Source organism: Crocuta crocuta, unplaced genomic scaffold, assembly GCF_008692635.1.
Source record: "Crocuta crocuta isolate KB4526 unplaced genomic scaffold, BGI_CrCroc_1.0 scaffold25, whole genome shotgun sequence".
NCBI lineage: Eukaryota > Metazoa > Chordata > Mammalia > Carnivora > Hyaenidae > Crocuta > Crocuta crocuta.
The window spans coordinates 8210715-8216021 of record NW_027532015.1 but is presented as its reverse complement, the minus strand read 5'-3'; the positions used below and the strand labels follow the sequence as shown (position 1 = coordinate 8216021).

At 41.2% G+C, this 5307-nt stretch overlaps 1 pseudogene; it reads right to left on the bottom strand.

Annotated features, from left to right (window-relative positions):
- Positions 1-2924: 2924 nt before the first annotated feature.
- On the bottom strand, positions 2925-4085 carry LOC144241580 (serine/threonine-protein phosphatase PGAM5, mitochondrial pseudogene; annotated as a pseudogene).
- Between the last annotated feature and the right edge of the window lie 1222 nt (positions 4086-5307).

Sequence of the window (5307 nt, the reverse complement as noted above, 5' to 3'; positions counted from 1 at the left end):
CAAGAGTTGCAAGCTCTACTGACTGAACCAGCCAAGTACCCCACTGATATTCAGATAAGACACTGGCATGTAGAATTCTGAGCTGATGCTGGGATGAGTTAAGACTCTTGGACCTATTGGGATGAAATGAATGTATTTTGCCTTCAAGAAGTACATGAATTTAAGGGGACTAGAGAGCAGAATGTTAGAGGCTGAATTGTGCCCCTCCAAAATTCTTATGTTGAAGCCCTCACCTCCAACATGATTATATTTGGTGACAGGGCCTTTTAAAAAAGAGGTACCTAAGATTGAATGAGATTAAGAATGGGATTTGTGTCCTTACATGAGAAAGAGACATCCTCTCTCCATATGTCCAGAGGAGAGGCCACATGATGATGTATACAGCAAGGTAGCAGTGATTGATAAGCCAGGAAGTCTTACCAGAAAACAAAATTGCTGGCACTTTGATCTTGGACTTCTAGACTACAGAACCTTAAGTAAATTTGTTGTTTAAGCCAACCCACTCTGTAGTGTTTTGTTACAGCAGCCCAGGCAGACTAACACATTTACCCTTCATGGGTATTTCAAAGTATCTCTCCCAGGGATGAAAAAGGGAAGGACGTTTGACACTGGGCTGGCCCAGACCTTAACCATCAGAGACCTTTTGTTTCAAGGTCTAGTAATACCTAAATAAATCCTATGAAATGAAAAATCTATACCAACTAACTGCATTAATGGCAGCCCACAAGAAAAATAAAACTGGAACCCAGACCTCTACATTTTCTTTTCCAAAATGTAAAGTTTAAGGGGACATGGTTTCTCTCCCACCATGGTCCACACTATTATGAGACCTACTAAGCCATATCTTTCTTTAGATTTTCTTGATTTAGGCTTTAATTCCCTCCCAGTTGTTTTGATGGCACCAATATCATATAAAGAAATACTGGGTGATTTGAGATGAACTTTAACAAGACGTGGACATGTGTCTCACTAGGAAGCAGCTGATTCTATTACTCCCTGATATGTTTCTTGTTAAGTAGATCCGGGAGAGTTTTCTATCACAGGGCTGTGACATCTGCATGCCTGATTATGAGGTTCCCAGGAGAGGTAGGTAATCAAATAAAATGTTTATTAAACACACCCACGAAGTGCTCACAAACAGAAGTTATGGCAAAGACTGCAAATGTTTCCTGATACCCATTCCTACGGACTTCCTTTGAGATTAAGCTCTGAATTTTAAAATGGCACATGGGCACCTGGAATAAGGACATTTCCCAATGTTCCTTGAAGTTAAAAGTTGTCATCTTATTGACAAACAAGATGTAGGCATTTAAAGTGTTATATGCAAATTTTGAAAATAGCATACTCTTATTTCCCCCTCCTTTTTCTTGGCTGGAATACTGACATGATAGAGCTTGGCTAGCCATCTTTCACCATGAGGCAGACAAAAAGAACAATGGTACAGAACATAGTTTAGAAACAGACCCAAATGGACGGATGGAAACTAGATTTTCACCACTGCAATTCAATGAGGGAAAGGAAATTCTTTTCAAAAAATTATTCTAGAGCAAGTGGATTTCTATACTGGAAAAAAAAAGTAACCTAGATTCTTATCTCACATCATACAAAAAACTATTGAGATAAATCACAGAATGGAACACAGATCTAAACGCGAAGGAAAATTAGTATCTTCGTGACTGTGGAAAAGGCAAAGTTTTCTTAAACAGTACACAAAACACGGTATTTTAAAAAATGATAAACTGGTTTTAAGAAGTTCTGCTTATCAAAAGACATCATTAAAAGAGAAAACCAAAGTCACAGACTGAGAAGCTATTTGTATGCAATACACACAACCAACAAAGGACTCTTATGTAGAATGTAAAGAATTCCTACAAATCAAAAGGATGACAAACAACCCAATAAAAACATGCAAAAAGACAAAAAAGTACCGCCTAAAAAAAAGGAACCCAAATCATCTGAAACATTTGAAAGGGGTGCTCAACATTATTTACAACAAAGGAATGGAAAAGAAAACTATGAGATACCACTTCACTTCCACCAGAGGGCTTAAAATGAAAAGTAACAATATCAAGTACTGGTAAAAATGTAGAACTACAACTCTTACATTTATTCATTCACTGTTGGTGACCCAGCAGAATTTACTAAAACTAAACACATAGCTACCCCAAGACTTTAAAATTCTAGTCTTAGATACATTCCCAAATAAAATACTGCAAATGTCACTAAAAGATCTGTGTATGACTATTCATGGCAGCTTTTCTTTTTTCTCAGTAAAATTTTATTTTGTAGTCAGTTCCAAAGTCGACAGAGAAATGGATCAAATGTCCCAATTAGTTGCACTGATTGTGCAGAAAATGTTCGTGGCCATTTCATAGAAACTGCAGTTTCTCCTAAATTAACAGGATATTTGGGATGGACACATCACGTCTAAATCATTTAATCTGTAAGCATAAAGGATTAACAGCCAGAGGCAAGGACTGAGCTGTCGAGTATTTTACTGAAACAGGACCCGCACAGCACTATCACCATCCAGTCACCTCCCTCGCCTACCAAGGTGCTCGTGGGTGCGGGAAAAGGCCCCAGGTGAGTTTAGATCCAACAGCGCCAGAGGTGCAGGACTCTGGACTGAGAAACTGGTTATCAAAGCAAGAACCAGATGAGGAGAATCTTTAGGTGACAGATACTTAAGTGACAAAAAGGTTTTAAGAAATGAGAACGTTATGACAAGAAGTTCTGAGTAGAAGCACTGGCAGACCCTCTTCCTCAGAGCCCCTCGTGCCTGATGGGCTTTGCTCACATGGCCAACTGTGGTCATGACCAAAGACCCCCATGAGGACTGCCAGTGTCCACACAGACAGCCTGGGTGAGGCCTCCTCCTGGTAGACAATGCAGAAAATCCCAAGATGGCAGTCGGGATGATCTGCTCAGAACAATTCCCTTTTCCATCCTGGGCCTGAAGTATGGACTGCAGTGCCACATTTTAGGTTCTTTAGATATTCATACTTTTCACTCTCCTCCTTAAGAAATGCAATGTAATCGTGCTGTGCAGCTTGTGGGGAGAAGACAGGGAAGGAGCTGTGCCTTTGGTGGCACCTGCTGGAGCCACGCTGGGGGTGGAGGAGAGTGGGTCCTTTAGGTAACCCTCCGGAGCAGATCTCATCCAGAGGCATGAACCCTGTGTCCCTGAGGGTCCTGCAGGTCACTGGCCATCGGGCTGGACTACCAGGTGGGTGATGCCACCATTGCTGGGAAAGAGGTGAAGCCAGCCTTCTAGAGGGACCTGCCCTGCCCAGCACACAATGTAGCAGATGATGTTGGCACGGCAGATGCGGATGTCCTAATTGTCCTTCTGCTGCTTGGCATCTGCCTAGTGGTTGTAGTTCTGGAAAGGTGGCCTCGATCGGGCCTCTATCTTTGTAATACACAGCCTCCAGCTTCCAGTGGGACACGGGCTGGTCGGGCTTGATGGAGATCTTCCCGTAGCAGGTATGTGCTGACCCTGAAGATGCCTGGGAGATGTTTGATGATGATATTGGTGGTTTCTATTGCATGGGTCATGGACAGATGGACAATTTTATTAAACTTCAACCCTAAGCTTGCAAGTTGGAGCCCAGTTAGTTAGTTCAGCTTGTTCACGACCCAGGGACGTTAGTGTGGTCCTTTTCCAGGGAGGCATTCACATGGTTGTGGGAATGCCTGATGAGGAAGATGGGTCACATGGCCTTGGCTTTGTAGTGGTCCAGCCCAGATGACAATTCTTCTTCTCCAGATTCTAGGTTCCTCTTCCATAGGTTCACCAGGCATAGTACTTATCACCTGTCCGAGCTGGGGTCACAAATGCCCGGCCCATGGCGTATGGCACCCACCCACGCCCATACCTTGAGCAGGTACCTCTCCACATCCCCACCCACATGGGGCTTCCCCAACACCATGGCCAAAAAGAGTACGGCTGCTGAGCCCCTTACCAGGGAGCAGGCTACCAGCTATAGCGCCTGTTGGCATGCCACGCCCACCTGAGCTGCACCAGCCCTGCGCCCACAGCAGTTTTGTTTGTAGTAGCCAAAATTAGAATACAACCCAAACATCTATTAACAGAATGGATACACTATGGTATGTTGATACAATGGAACGCTTTAGAAAAATATGTATGAGAAAAAATATATACACATGCATTAATATGGATGAATTTCAAAAAATGTGCTGTATGAAAGAAGTCAAAGGAATACATATTATTTGGCTACCTTAAAGTCCAACAATAGACAAAACTAATCTGTAGAGATGGAAATGAATACCTCTAGGAGAGATACTGGCTGGGAGGAACATGGAAATTTTCTCTTTCTGGATGGATGTAATACGTTTTTTCTTGATCTAGTGGCTATAGAGGTATACACATAGAAAAATTCATCAAGCTGTATATTTAAGATTGACACACTTTCTATGCTTTCCCCTATGTATGTTTACCTCAGTACAAAGAGAAAAAGTACTCCACAGAAGATAACCAGACTATTTTTACCTTATCAGTTGTCTAGTAAATGTTATTAGGCAAATGCAAAATCATCTACTTAAAAAACAAAGACCAAGCAAACTGTGTTTACGTCTTTGTTTCACTGACCCCAAATAAGTCAAAATTAGACTATTCAAACCTTATCCATTAGTGTCAATAAAAACTTAGAAGGAAAATCTGAAGAAAGTAGGAGTATATCAGATAGTCCCTAGCAGCTACCTTGGTTACTGAAGTGAAGACTCGACTCTACGTAGCACATTGGTAATGTATATGAAGCAATTTTAGTAATGCGCTTTTCCATAAATACACCTATTTAATAATTTTAACTGTTTTTAGTACCAAGGCAATATGGCATAAAACAGCAAGAGCTTTTGAATCAGATGAACCAGTTTTGCCACTTACTAACTATACAGCATTGGGCAAGTTTCTTAATCTCTTTGATACTGAGTTTCTTCACAACTTAAAACAGAGACAATAATACTTACTTTGCAAAATTGTAGCACAATTATAGTAGGTATTTAAGAGCGGTAGCTATTTAGCAATAGCTCTTTGTATGCAAAGTATCATGGTAGGTACTGGAACTCTATCTCTAAGAACCCGACCAACTGGAAATGACATTTAGATATAAAGATTGGTGATGAAAGGTAAGAATTTAACAAGGGCTATAGATTACAAATTATAGGGTTCCTATCCAGCTAGGAGCATTGTGGGGTGAGTATCCTCTGAACAGAGCCCGGAAAATTTTTGGAAAATCCACGTAAAGCAGAGGATATGGCATGAATAAAAGAATAGCCTCAAAAACA